Source organism: Pelophylax lessonae (genome assembly GCF_965119305.1).
Source record: "Pelophylax lessonae genome assembly, chromosome: 3".
Classification (NCBI taxonomy): domain Eukaryota; kingdom Metazoa; phylum Chordata; class Amphibia; order Anura; family Ranidae; genus Pelophylax; species Pelophylax lessonae.
In genome coordinates this window covers 682,091,244-682,107,158 of record NC_138770.1, presented here as the reverse complement: position 1 = coordinate 682,107,158, position 15,915 = coordinate 682,091,244, and the positions used below count along the sequence as shown (strand labels likewise).

General features: G+C 42.5%; 1 protein-coding gene across 1 annotated transcript in view; it reads left to right on the top strand.

Moving 5' to 3' along the window:
- The window catches only part of LRFN2 (leucine rich repeat and fibronectin type III domain containing 2), an 890,926-nt gene that overhangs the window by 114,914 nt on the left and 760,097 nt on the right, over positions 1 to 15,915 (top strand). The window lies entirely within an intron of this gene.

Sequence of the window (15,915 nt, the reverse complement as noted above, 5' to 3'; positions counted from 1 at the left end):
GTCCCTTTTTTCCTGGGACAGTCCCTGCAAATAGGAGCCTGTCCCGGGTAATTTATATTGTCCCTGGAAGCGACCATTAATCGGGCTGCCCATAAATGTTATGCAGAAGTAGTGCAGCTGAATGGGAGAATTATTCCAACTCTGCTACTGTGGCTTTAAGTTTGAAATTCCCTTTTTATTTCCTGTAATTCTCTCTATATTGAGTAGACTCTATAATCTGATAAGTAGATGAGATTAATTATGCAGAGTGGGCGGAGCTTCAGTGAAGTGGGTGTGGTAATTGATAGCTGTGCTGCAAAGTGTCCCTGGAAATTTTTTTTAAATGTTGGCAACTATGCTATGGAGGAGGTGTCTACAGAGAGTCTAGTCCTGTTAATACTAATGGCCCAGGGTGGAAGGAGAAACTGTTAGAGGGAGACGGCAACTTTATATATGCTTTCACATGTGGCTGCTGCGGACTGTCCACTAAATGTGATTGACTATGTATTGTCAATTGACTCCAGAATGAATGATGAGGTGATGTGACTGTTATGCCTTTCCCTGAATTCCATCCGTAAAGTGCAGAAAATTCTACTAATTTGTGTGGATGTTCCTTCCTTGCGATATGAAGGTCAATGGCCAGGAATGTCGTGTGGAGGCCTCTGGCATGAAGTGGGGGACAATATAGTGGAGAGTTCAGCCTCAGCAGGAGGGGTAGTGTTCCAGCAAGACAGCAGCGGGGGTAGGGACTTGTGCTCTTGGCCCCAATTCTAGCCAACCCCAAAGACCCTCTTACACATACAGTATATGTGGCATCATGGAGGTGGGCCTTATTCTGTACTGCCACATATATGGATCAGTGTTCTGTTCTGGGAGTGTGCTCAATCGCATGCCCCTAGCACTGTGATCAAGCTGTCACTGACAGCTCTTGGCCGCACAGTGGCAACCTGGAGCAGATTGGACCAGCTTCCAATCACGTGAGCACTGGGACAGCCAATCAGAGCAATCACATGATCATGAAACCCATGAAACACCTCTGGCATTGCAATTACCAAGAAGGGGTTAATCGGTCATGTGGCCTATGCCTTTGGCAAGGACCTAAAACGTAATTTTAGTCGATCATATGTACTCATGGACTGTAGACTTAGATAGACTTCTGCTCCCGGTATGGATTTAGGCCCCCTCCGAAATGCCCTCATGCCGCAGAATTCACTTTTCCTAGGCGGTACCACAGATGGCAGACAAGAGACTCCATTCACTAAGCTATAACAATCATAAATAATCTGTCATTATTAAGGTTTTTTTTTTCTAGGGATGAGAGCCGATGATTGCTGAAAATAATGGTCATATGGCTAAAAATAATGATCCTCATAGCAAATACGAGGTGTGCTACAGATTATAATGAATGGAGCCCATAACCTGCTGACTGGGAGCATCTGCTGTTTGCTGGCTTCTCTCCTTCTCCAGGTTCAAAATGCACAAAACATAACTGGCCATTAATATTAATACGACAGAACATCGGAGAATGTTGATCCGGGAGCATCCTATCGCCTTTGGGGAAGAGGAAGGATTTTTTTTTTTTTTTTACTGTTAAAACAAATTGGACCCTGACTCAGAAGGTTTTCTTTGCCTTCCTATGGATCAGCTGGGGGTTTAGGGTTCTGAGAATGAAATTACTTATTTTTCTTATATCTTTGTTGAACTTCATAGACTTGGATCATTTTTCAGCTTGGCTAACTTTATAACAATGTAGGTTCTTTCGAGGTAAAAGGAATATGATAGATAGATAGATAGATAGATAGATAGATAGATAGATAGATAGATAGATAGATAGATAGATAGATAGATAGATAGATAGATAGATAGATAGATAGATAGATAGATAGATAGATAGATAGATAGATAGATAGATAGATAGATAGATAGATAGATAGATACATTATAATCTGTAACACACTCTCTTGCTTGCTACCTGCCTTGATCTCTGCCTGGATCTAGCTACTCTCTTGCCTCCTGCTTGCCTCGACCTATGCCTAGACCTCACTACTCTCTTGCCTCCTGCCTGCCTAGACCTGACTACTAGAGATGTATAGAACTGTTCGCCGGCGAACAGTTCCCGGCGAACTTAGCATGTTCGCGTTCGCCGCTGCCGGCGAACATATGCGATGTTCGGTCCGCCCCCCATAAGACATCATTGAGGCAAACTTTGACCCTGAACTTTACAGTCAGCAGGCACATTTCCAGGCCAATCAGCGTACCTCCCTCCCACACCCTCCCACCTCCTATAAATAAGCCAGGGCAGCATCCATCTTAGATCATTCTGAAGCAGTGTGTGTAGTGAGAGTAGGGAGAGAGCTGCTGCTGCTGCTGCTGCTGTTAAGCTAGGGACAGTTAGTCAATAGTCAGTGTTCCTGGTCTCTTGCAGTGTTCTTGGTCCACTACTGCTGTAAGGACAGCACCCCAAAAAGCCCTTCTAAGGGCTGGTATTTGTGTAATTTTTTTTTTTATATATATATATATATATATATATATATATATATATATCTAGTGTCCCCAAAAGCCCTTTTAAGGGCTGGTAATTGAGGTTTTTTTTATTTATTTATATATATACATATATATATATCTAGCGTCCCCAAAAGCCCTTTTAAGGGCTGGTAAGGTAATAGAGTTTTTTTCTATATATATATATATATATATATATATATATATATATATATATATATATATATATATATTGTACACTGTGACTGCAGTTGCCTGCCCGCTGTGTGTGAGAGGCCACAGACCTACCACAGACTGTACTGTGTGCACACCACACTCATTTCGGGTGGCACAGGCACAGTACCTGGCATTTTAAAAAATATTTTTTTTTTCCTCTGTCATAATTGCAGTGAGTGCTGTGTCAGGTCCACAGAGTGCACTGTACCCACTGCAGTGCACTGCCCACCACTGATATATATACGGTGGCACAGCATCTTGTTGCAATAAATTGAAAAAAAAAATATTTTTTATTATTGCAGTTGCCTGGGCTGCCAGTGACTGTCAGGTCCACAGAGTGTACTGTGCCCACTGCAGTGCCACTGTGTGCCCACCCACCACTGATATATAAGGTGGCACAGCAGCTTGCAAAGTAAAAAAAAAAATATTTTTTTTTTAAATTGCAGTTGCCTGGGTGCCAGTGACTGCTGTCAGGTCCACAGAGAGTGTACTGTGCCACTGCCCACCCACCACTGATATATAAGGTGGCACAGCAGCTTGCAAAGTAAAAAAAAATATATATTTTTTTAAATTGCAGTTGCCTGGGTGCCAGTGACTGCTGTCAGGTCCACAGAGAGTGTACTGTGCCACTGCCCACCCACCACTGATATATAAGGTGGCACAGCAGCTTGCAAAGTAAAAAAAGAAAAAGCCAGCCGCAGAGAAGCCATATTCCTGAAAATATAAGAAAAATTCTGTTTTTTAGGGGTTCTGGACATGCTACAGAGCTGAAACTTGACAGGTACACTTTTTAGACCCTCCAGACACTAAATACAAAAAATGACATGCCTGCCTAAAAAAATGCCCGCTAAATGCCTGCAAGAGAAAAAGCCAGCAGCAGAGAAGCCGTATTCCTGAAAATATAAGAAAAATGCTGTTTTTTAGGGGTTCTGGACATGCTACAGAGCTGAAACTTGACAGGTACACTTTTTAGACCCCCCAGACACTAAATACAAAAAATGACATGCCTGCCTAAAAAAATGCCCGCTAAATGCCTGCAAGAGAAAAAGCCAGCAGCAGAGAAGCCGTATTCCTGAAAATATAAGAAAAATGCTGTTTTTTAGGGGTTCTGGACATGCTACAGAGCTGAAACTTGACAGGTACACTTTTTAGACCCTCCAGACACTAAATACAAAAAATGACATGCCTGCCTAAAAAAATGCCCGCTAAATGCCTGCAAGAGAAAAAGCCAGCCGCAGAGAAGCCATATTCCTGAAAATATAAGAAAAATGCTGTTTTTTAGGGGTTCTGGACATGCTACAGAGCTGAAACTTGACAGGTACACTTTTTAGACCCCCCAGACACTAAATACAAAAAATGACATGCCTGCCTAAAAAAATGCCCGCTAAATGCCTGCAAGAGAAAAAGCCAGCAGCAGAGAAGCCGTATTCCTGAAAATATAAGAAAAATGCTGTTTTTTAGGGGTTCTGGACATGCTACAGAGCTGAAACTTGACAGGTACACTTTTTAGACCCTCCAGACACTAAATACAAAAAATGACATGCCTGCCTAAAAAAATGCCCGCTAAATGCCTGCAAGAGAAAAAGCCAGCCGCAGAGAAGCCGTATTCCTGAAAATATAAGAAAAATGCTGTTTTTTAGGGGTTCTGGACATGCTACAGAGCTGAAACTTGACAGGTACACTTTTTAGACCCCCCAGATGCTAAATCCAAAGAAATTTTTTATTTTTATTTTTTTTAAATTTTTCCAATAATTGGCTCTCTATCAAAAAATTATAATTTTTAAGAACTTTTTTTTGCGTGATCCCTCTCCGGCATGCCACAGTCCAGGTGTTAGTCCCCTTGAAACAACTTTTCCATCACTATTGTGGCCAGAAAGAGTCCCTGTGTGTTTTAAAATTCGCCTGCCTATTGAAGTCTATGGCGGTTCGCCCGGTTCGCCGGTTCGCGAACATTTGCCGATGTTCGCGTTCGCCGTTCGCGAACGGCGAATTTTAGGTTCGCGACATCACTACTGACTACTCTCTGGCCTCCTGCTTGCCTCGACCTATGCCTAGACCTCACTACTCTCTTGCCTCCTGCCTGCCTAGACCTGACTACTCTCTGGCCTCCTGCTTGCCTAGACCTGACTACTCTCTGGCCTCCTGCTTGCCTCGACCTATGCCTAGACCTCACTACTCTCTTGCCTCCTGCCTGCCTAGACCTGACTACTCTCTGGCCTCCTTCTTGCCTCGACCTATGCCTAGACCTGACTACTCTCTGGCCTCCTGCCTGCCTAGACCTGACTACTCTCTGGCCTCCTGCTTGCCTCGACCTATGCCTAGACCTGACTACTCTCTGGCCTCCTTCTTGCCTCAACCTATGCCTAGACCTGACTACTCTCTGGCCTCTTGCTTGCGTCGACCTATGCCTAGACCTGACTACTCTCTTGACCCCTGCCTGTCCTGACCTCTGACAACAAGAGAAGAGTGCACTGACCTAGTGCATTACCATTAAAAAAACGTTTATTAAGGCATAAAAAGTAACATACATTATACTCACAAACGCATGATGTATACACGCATGTGGCAAAAATCGCCTCCAGGACTGCTGGAATAAACCAATGATGCAAGGAGACCGGGTGGCGTCTGTAATGGCTTGGTTGACGAGTTTCAAGGGAGAACCCTCTTCCTCAGAGCCATTGTCATTGTTTTGCAGTATATTTGGATACCCATGGTCAGGGCCGGCGCTCCCACTAGGCGAACTAGGCAGCTGCCTAGGGGCTCACTGTTGCCTAGGGAGGGTGCACGCCGGCCCAGCTTCCCGAGACTTTGCGGCTCGGCCAATGTGTACAGATTGATCATGTTGTTCGCTGACACAGCGAGACTCCACGGCTCCGCCGGCATACTGCTGCTGAGTGTCCTCCTATCACTGTGCAAGTGTGCAGTGCAGGCGGGCCTCATGGTCACCTGTTCAGACTGTGAGCGAGCGCGACCCAGATTGGTTGATGTTCACAGCCAATCCGGTTTGTGAATAGGATTAGGCTGCAGTCTGGCTGCCAGCAGTGTGCCAGGGCAGGTGCCAATGCTTCCAGCCAATGAGGTGCTGTGCATGGCGCACAGCACCTCAATGTGACATCATTACTTTCCTCCTTCCACCCACAGAGCAGAGGAGCAAACCACAGTAAGTCCCTGCTTTCCCACACAGAGCTGAGAAGAGAAGGTAAGAGAAGAGATGGGGACCAGTCAGACCAGTCCCCAATATTATATATCAGCTGTAAATTGTAATATAAGCAAGACCTTAGACTGTGATACCAAGGATTAGATTCAAGAGTACCACTCAAGCACAGGAGAGCAGGTTTTTTTGGACTGTCCTGACCTCTGCCTGTACCTGACTACTCTTTTGACTCCTGCCTGCTCTGACCTCTGCCTGGACCTAACTTCTCTTTTGCCTCCTGCTGGCCTCAAACTCTGCCTGGACTTCACTAGTCTCTTGCTTGCTTCCTGCCTCAACCTTTGCCTGGACTTGACTACTCTTTTCCTTGCTTCCTGCCTCGACCCCTGCCTGTACCTAACTACTCTCTTGACTCCTGCTTGCCTTGACCTCTGCCTGTACCTGACCACTCTCTTCACTCCCCCCATCCCTGACCTCTACCTGGACCTGACTTCTCTCTTGCCTCCTGCCGGCCTTAACCTCTGCCTGTACCTGACTCCTCTCTTGCCTCCAGCCGGCCTTAACCTCTGCCTGGACTTGACTTCTCTCTTGCCTTCTGCTGGCCTTGACCTCTGCCTGTACCTGACTACTCTTTTGCTTGCTTCCTGCCCTGACCTCTGCCTGGACCTGACTGCTCTCTTGCCTACTTCCTGCCTCAACCTATACCTGAACCTAACTACTCTTGCCTTCTGCTGGCCTTGACCTCTGCCTGGACCTGACTACTCTTTTGCTTGCTTCCTGCTTTAACCTCTACCTGGACTTGACTTCTCTCTTGCCTTCTGCTGGCCTTGACCTCTGCCTGGACCTGACTACTCTTTTGCTTGCTTCCTGCCCTGACCTCTGCCTGTACCTGACTTCTCTCTTGCCTTCTGCTGGCCTTGACCTCTGCCTGGACCTGACTACTCTTTTGCTTGCTTCCTGCCCTGACTTCTGCCTGTACCTGACTTCTCTCTTGCCTCCAGCCAGCCTTAACCTCTACCTGTACTTGACTTCTCTCTTGCCTTCTGCTGGCCTTGACCTCTGTCTGGACCTGACTACTCTTTTGCTTGATTCCTGTCTTGACCTCTGCCTGGACCTGACTATTTTATTGTTTGACTGTTTTGTGAACAGCCTCCACACCATAGTCCTTCAATCCAGCAGCCCCTTCCTGGGGCAATCTTGAGGGCTATGAACTGTTGACAATTTTCAGTAAAGAAAACCCAGAACCACTAAGGTTTTCAGCCCATCACCTCCAGCAGACTTCTCTGTTGAAGATCTAATGCCACTTAGACGCTGCGCCTTGGGTGAGTCCATATTACCTGCCTGGGGATATTGTATTTTGTCCATAGCTACACTTTAACTCCTTAATGTTATCCCTTTGTCTATCATCAAAGTCATGTCATCACCACATCAGAGTTGACACGGTAATTACATAGTACTTTTTTTTTAACCTATGAACAAAGTTCATAGGTCCTCCCTTCTAGATTGTAAGCTCTAACGAGCAGGGCCCTCTGATTCCTTCTGTATTGAATTGTACTGTAACTGTAATGTCTTCCCCCACATTGTAAAGCGCTGCGCAAACTGTTGGCGCTATATAAATCCTGTATAATAATAATAATAATAATGTCCACAGTGGTAGGAATTTTTTTAATCACTTGCAGACCGCTCAGATTGATACTACTGCGGCAAAGGGGTTCGTTATCGTCCAGCGACGTAGACCTACGTCGCTAGACTCCTCCCCTTGTGGGCGGCGCGCGCGTGCCCCCGGAGGCTCGCTCCCGCTGTATTCAGTCACAGCGGGAGTGGGGCCAGGGGAGGAGCGGCAGTGATCACCGCCGCTCTTCCCCGATCGTCGGGGATCGAGTGTAGAGATCCGCCCGCTTGTATAAACAAAGCGGGCGGATCTCCTAAGTGACAAACAGTAACAGATTGCAGGATTCAGCATAGCTGAACCTGCGATCTGTCCCTGTGTCACTCAGTCACCTCCCCCCACACACGTCAGTAAGCACCAGGCATACATTAACCCCTTGATCACCAATAAAAGTTAACCCCTTCCCTGCCAGTGTCATTTTTACAGTAACAGTGCATATTTATAGCACTGATTACTGTAGTAATGTCACTGGTACCCCCAAAAGTGTCAAAAATGTCAGTCAGGGGTCAGATCTGTCCGCCGCAATGTTGCAGTCCCGCAAAAAAAAAAAATCGCAGATCGCCGCCAGTACTAGTTAAAAAAAAAACAATAAAAATGACATAAGTTTCCCGTAGTTAGTAGCTGCGATAACTTGCGCAAACCAATGAAAATACGCTTATTGCGATTTTTTTTTTTACCAAAAATATGTAGCAGAAAACAAATTTTGATTTTTACATTTTTTTGGGGGGAATTTCATATAAAAAAATGTGAAAAATATTGTTATTTTTTCAAAATTGTCGCTCTTTTTTTGTATATAGTGCAAAAAGTAAAAATTGCAGAGGTGGTCAAATACCACCAAAAGAAAGCTCTATTTCTGGGGAAAAAAAGGGCATAATTTTAATTTGGGTACAGTGTCGCACGACCGCGCAATATTCAGTTAAAGTAACGCAATGCCGAATCGCAAAATATAGCCTTGTCAGGAATGGGGTAAAATCTTCTGGTCTTAAAGCAGTTAAAAATACGCTCATTGAGAATTTTTTTGTCAAAGACATGTAGCTAAATACATTTTGGCCTAAATATATGACAAAAATTTAATATATTGGATATTTTTTAACTGTCAAAGTAGAAAAATATTGTTATTTTTTTCAAAATTGTCGCATTTTTTTATTAATATTGCAAAAAATACAAAGCGCAGAGGTGATCAAATACCACCAAAAGAAAGCTCTGTTTGTGGGAAAAAAAGGACGTAAATTTCGTTTGGGTACGGCGTTGCATGACCGCGCAATCGTCAGTTAAATTCGCACAGTGCCGAATTGCAAAAAGTGGCCTGGACGTAAGACAGCAAAATCCTCCGGTGGTAAAGTGGTTAAACATGTTTTTCCTAGCAGATCCGCATAGCAAAATTAGAGGCTAATTGTGACAAAATGGTAGCAAAAATAAAAAGTGCTGTTTTTCTGGTGAACTAATTCGCTCATCTAAAGTCTCTAGAGTAAAAGAAAGAAAAAAAAAAGCTTATAATTAAAAGCACACATAATGCGTTCTGCAAAAGTTCATTCTGGCATTTGTATTGTTTTGTAAAATAATTGCGTGATTTAGGGAGCAGAACTTGTACAAGGTGCAATTATTCAGATGTTACCAGGGCAAACATGATGTTTAAATAGGGCAACACTAACACCCAGTTCAGCTTCAATCTCTGACCTGTAACCAGTAATACATTCGACTTTTCTAAAGCCTCCACACAATATAAATGGATTACAGACTTTGTCTCTCTGGACCTAATAGAAAAGATGTAATTAGGACACCGGGCAGCGAGGAAGATAATTATAAAATGAATCATAGAGAGAAACACAATATATAATTCTTCACTGAGCATACTGTGCTTCTCAGATCTTTAGCAACTATGATTTATTACCAAATTGAACTATACGGCTGAAAGTTTGTGAACCCGAACCGTCACCTATATGAGCTGGTTGGAAATCCCATTCCAAAACCATGGTCATTTATATGGAGCTGACCCCCCTTTGTGGCTATACCAGCCTTCATTCTTCTGGAATGGCTTCGGAGTGTACCTATAGCAGTGATGGCAAACCTTGGCACCCCAGATGTTTTGGAACTACATTTCCCATGATGCTCATGCACTCTGCAGAGTAGGTGAGCATCATGGGAAATGTGGTTCCAAAACATCTGGGATGCCAAGGTTCACCATCACTGACCTATAGGAATGTGTGCCTTTCATACAAAGATGTATTTGTAAGGTCATGCTGATGTGAGAGGTTGGACCCAGTGGTGTATTTTGGTTTTCTGCTGCCCTAGGCAAGACTAAAATTGGGCGCCCCCTCCTTCCTATGTAAATTTGCCCCACCCCTTCCTGTTCAACAGATGGCCTACAAAATTGAAGGACTACAAGTCCCAGCAAAAACCCCTGAGCTCTCAAGAGAGGGGGGGAGAGGGAGTGGAAGAGAGAGAGGGGGGTAAATAAGGGAGGGTGAGGGGGGATGAGAGTGATAAAGAGGGTGGTGGAAGAGAGAGAGAGAAGGTAGTGGGGGAGAGAGAGAAAGAGAGAGAGAGAGAGTGGTGGAGGGAGAGAGAGAGTGGTGGGAGAGAGAGAGAGAGGGACTGGTGGGAGAGAGAGAGAGGTGGGAGGAGGGGGGATGAAAGAGAAAGCGGAAGGGGATGAGAGAGAAGAGGGGATGAGAGAGAGAGAGAGAGAGAGAGAGAGAGAGAGAGAGAGTGGAAGGGGTTGAGAGAGAGAGCGGGAGGGGGTGGGAGAGAGGGAGAGAGAGAGAGGTGGTGGGTGAGAGAGAGAGGTGGTGGGTGAGAGAGAGAGAGAGAGAAAGAGGTGGTGGGTGAGAGAGAGAGAAAGGGGGTGGTGGGGGAGAGAGAGAAGTGGTGGGTGAGAGAGAGAGAGAGAGAGAGGTGGTGGGTGAGAGAGAGAGAAAGTGGGTGGTGGGGGAGAGAGAGAGAAAGGGGGTGGTGGGAGAGAGAGAGAGAGGGGGGTGGGAGAGAGAGAGCAAGAGGGGGGTGGGAGAGAGAGAGGGAGGGGGGGTGGGAGGCACTAGCAACCAGTGGCCAATAGAGCCAGGTGAAGACGGGGGCAGCTATTTTGCCGCCCCCAGCAAAGTGCCGCCCTAGGCCTGGGCCTTGTTGGCCTAGGCCAAAATACAGCACTGGTTGGACCTGACTTGAAAGTGAGGTTCCAATTCATCCTCAGAGGTCAGTAGGATTAAGCTCAGGATGTTGGATGAGAAGACATTGCTCGTAACTGAGGTCCCAATTCATCCCAAAGGTGTTCAGTAAGATTGCGAACAGGTACTGATGTTAGATGAGAAGACCTGAGTCCAAATTGAGGTTCCAGTTCATCCCAAAGGTGTTTGGTAGGGCAGCAGTCAGATACTGATGTTGGATAAGAAGACCTGACTCCAAATTGAGAATCCAATTCATCCTAAATGTGTTCAGGAGGGTTGAGGTCAGGTACTAACGTTTGATGTGGAGAACTGGCTGGAAATTAAGATTCTAATTCATCCCAAAGGTATTCAGTAGGGTTACAGTCGGGTCCTGATGTTGAATGAGAAGACCTGACTCAAAATTGAGGTTCCAGTTCATTCCAAACGTGTTCAGTAGGGTTGAGGTCGGGGCTCTATGCAGGACACTCAAGTTCCTCCACATCAAACTGTTCAAACCATGTCTTCATGTAGCTGGCTTTGTACACAGGGGCAAAGTCATGGTGGAACAGAAAAGGGTCTTCACCAAACTGTTACCACAAGGACGGAAGAGCGCAATTGTCTACAAAGTCTTTGTATGATGTATTATTAACAGGACCCTTCACTGGAAATATCTGAACATCAACATTTGCAGAGTGTTTGGAGTAGCATGACCCTATTAACATTATTGATAGAGTTCTTTAATCATGAACCCCCCAGATGGGGCCTATGTTGAAAGAGAAGACCTGGTTCACAACAAATGTTCCAAATGTGTTCAGTAGGGTTGAGGTCAGAGTTCTGTACAGGACACTCAAGTTTCTCCACATGAAACTGGTCAAACCATGTCTTTATGGAGCCGACTTTGTACACAGGGGCACAGTGTCAAGGTCTTAGCTTGCCTTCCTTTCTGCAGCCATCTTGAACATGTTCTGACTGCTGTCTTTTATAGGCTCTGATTGCTTCATCACTTCCTGCTGTTTCCTGTGCGTCGCTTAGTAATGAGGTTGCACACAGGATATATATATATATATATATATATATATATATACACAATCTGTTGGCTTGCAGTCCTTTGCTCATGTGTTTGTACTTCTAGATGCATCTCTGCTGGCTATTTTCTGTTTTCCCCGTTCCTCAGTGTATGACCTACCTTTGGCTGATGACCTTCCTGGCTCTTAATTTCCCTTTTGGCTGACGACCTTCCTGGCTCTTAAAGCGGAGTTCCGGGCACAGAAAGCATTTTTTAATAAACATACCCCCGGGACAGTCAGGGCTAGCACATTCCACAATGGATAGCCTCTGATCTGTCCCGGTTCGCACTTACCTGCAAGAATCCTCTTCCGCGTCTTCTTCCGCGTCCTCTTCTCCCAGAATGTGCCTGCACCGGCCCCTCTCGTCACTTCCGGCGCGGCGCCGCATTCCTCCACAGCTGGGGAATGCGGCGTCGCCCGGGAAGTGACGAGCGGGACCGGTGCCGTCTAATTGATTCCTGGGAGCTATGACGTTCAGCTCCCAGGAATCATCGCGAAGGAGGAAGTGACGGAGGAGCCTCGGCACAGAGGGAGGAAGTACATTGAGGTGAGTATTTTCGATCTTCAATTACAAGGTGAGTTTTAAAAAAAAAAAAAAACCTAACTATCCAATTCCTTTTCAGGTGAAGGTGAAGAAGCGGACGTGCACAAAAAAAAAAAATATCGATTTTGTGCCCGGAACTCCGCTTTAATTTCCCTTTTGGTTGACGACCTTCCTGGCTCTTGATTCCCATTGGCTTACGACTTTCTTTAACTACAGTTCCGTCTATCCCTATCAGTTTCTCCGCTTCCCGATCCAAACTTGCTCATCCCATGGTGGGGCGACCCTGAGGACTGCAACCTGGTGCCAACAAGCAGCGAAGTCCATCTCCACCATCATGAGCTCTGGTGTATACCGGTTGGCGCTTAGATGCCGCACCTCAGGTTAGCCTGCATTTGCCACCAGGATGACCCCGCTGTACGATAGGCTCAGCTACCAGAGGCGTGACACAGTCATGGTGGAACAGTTACCACAATGTTGGAAGAGCACAGTTGTTCAAAAGGCCTTAATCAGACTCTTGATTAAAAAACACTTGAGCTTTATCATTTCAGAGGGAGGACTATTTACTGATGAATTGTATTATAGCATATTTTTTTTTTGTATTCCATAATATACACATTTATTTATTTTTTTTAATTTTTGTTATTGTATTACAGTATATGTAATATTTTTTTTTTTTTTTTTTTATGCATTAGAATATATGTTGCCCAATCAATAAATAAATATTACTATATTATTATATACCAAAGCCTTTGTGATGGAATACCATCAGATTTTTTTTTTTTTGTATTACATAATATACACATTTATGTAATTTTTTTTTTTACATTTTTGTTATTGTATTACAGTATATTTAATATATTTTTTATGTATTAGAGTATATGTAGCCCAATCAAAAAATAAATATTACTATATTATTATATACGAAAGCCTTTGTGATGGAATACCATCAGATTTTTTTTTTTTTGTATAACATAATATACACATTTATGTAATTTATTTATATTTTTACATTTTTGTTATTGTACTACAGTATATGTAATATATATATATATATATATATTTTTTTTATGTATTAGAGTATATGTAGTCCAACTAATAAATAAATATTACTATATTATTATATACCAAAGCCTTTGTGATCGTATACCATCAGATTTTTTTTTTTTTTTTTTGTATTACATAATATACACAATTATGTAATTTATTTATTTATTTTTTTTTACATTTTTGTTATTGTATTACTGTATATGTAATATATATTTTTTATGTATTAGAGTATATGTAGCCCAATTAATAAATAAATATTACTATATTATTATATACCAAAGCCTTTGTGATGGAATACCATCAGATTTTTTTTTATTACATAATATACACATTTATGTAATTTATTATTTTATTTTGACATTTTTTTATTGTATTACAGTATAAGTAATAAATAAATATATATATATATATATATATGTATTATGTATTAGAGTATATGTAGCCCAATTAATAAATACATATTACTATGTTATTATATACCAAAGCCTTTGTGATGGGGTACCATCAGATTTTATTTGTTGTATTACATAATATACACATTTATGTAATTTATTATTTATTTTTTTACATTTTTGATATTGTATTACAGTAAATGCAATATATATATTTTTTTATGCATTAGAGTATATGTAGCCCAATTAATAAATAAATATTACTATATTAATATATACCAAAGCCTTTGTGATGGAATACCATCAGATTTTGCATACAGTGATTTTTATCTCCAAATACATGAGGTGTTTATTTTTTATTTTTTTTTGTTGTTTTTAAGTACATATTATATCTTTTTATTATATTGTCCTATTAAACCACACCTTGAATAGGTTTTCTTTATTTTTTTTTTTTTTGCTTTTATCTTAAACTTGAGCCCTGACGAAGGAAGTTGTGAGCACCCGAAACATGCTGGCTATATCCTGTGACCTGTTTTTCAAGATAAATAAACTTTTACTGAATTTAGTACAAACCTCGGGCTCTGTTATCCTGATATATATTTATATATATATATATATATATATATATATATATATATATATATATATATATATATATATATATATAATATTAGTAAATAAATAAGACAGAGGTTCAGGATGATGACCAGGCGAAAAGCTTATCAATAACATTGTCAGGACATTTTCTATTACCACTGGCCACAGTTCAGCCCCCCTTAAGTTGGAAGGGCAGTAAACTGGCCCTTTGTTTAAAAAAATTTGGAGACCCCTAGTCTATCCATTCCTAAGAAATACACAGCTATTTCCCCTCTGCAATTGAGTAACACTTACAGATCTTGCTGCTCCCGCAGGACAATGAAAGAAGAAGCAGCAGACTGATAAGCTCAACTCTCTGTCACTCTGCTCTCTCCACCTATCAACATGTCCCCTGTTAGCACATGAGCCGCGCAGCACAACTAATTGGCTCCTTATGCTGCTTCTCCCAGTCTGAGCTCTGCTGTATAGAGGTATATCAAGCCAAGTTCAGATAATCGCACTGCTTTCATAATAAAATAAAATAAAATATATTTATGGATGTATTAAAGAATACAGAGCTGCATTAATTAATGTCTTTTATATCAGCCTGGAGTTCAGATTTAACTAAAAAGAGGATGACGGGTTTGTTTTAACCGGCCTGAGAACACGGGCTGCCATTTCCGTAGGAGATAAAAGCTCTGAGACTTGAAAACTTAAGGAAAAAAAATGAATAAATCATATTGTTCAATAATATTGTCTTCCATCCATAATAAATGTAGGAAGCCATTAAAAGGCGCATTGGCGTACTGAGATAAGAGGTGGTAAATACGAATCCTCCTGCTCTAATTCCTTCACACATTTGGGTTATTTTTAGTTATTAGTAACACGCTTGTTTAAGGGATGTTTTTATTCCTCGGAACTCTGATACACAGCAAAATTATTATTTTTTTGTGCCGGATTTGTTTGACTTGTTAAATCCAGAGAGACGCGTTTGAAAAATATGCAAATATATTCATTAGGCGAACTCTGGGATTTTTTTCCTAATTGCAAATTTCTAAATGACTTTTTTCTCTCGTGTGTTGCCAGTAATCTGCCGTTTTTCCTGAATTTAACAAATCCCATTTACTTGTTCTTTTTTTTTCTGATTCCATCTTAAGTTTCGTTTTATCCCAGACTTAAATGTACGATGGAGCTGTATTATCAGTTACGTAGGATTCTGGTTGTAGAGGAGTGGTGATGGGTCCTTCAAAGAGGAAGTCTGGTTGTAGAGGAGTGGTGATGGGTCCTACAAAGAGAAAGTCTGGTTGTAGAGGAGTGGTGATGGGTCCTTCAAAGAGGAAGTCTGGTTGTAGAGGAGTGGTGATGGGTCCTTCAAAGAGGAAGTCTGGTTGTAGAGGAGTGATGATGGGTCCTACAAAGAGGAAGTCTGGTTGTAGAGGAGTGGTGATGGGTCCTTCAAAGAGAAAGTCTGGTTGTAGAGGAGTGGTGATGGGTCCTACAAAGAGGAAGTCTGGTTGTAGAGGAGTGGTGATGGGTCCTTCAAAGAGGAAGTCTGGTTGTAGAGGAGTAGTGATGGGTCCTTCAAAGAGGAAGTCTGGTTGTAGAGGAGTGGTGATGGGTCCTTCAAAG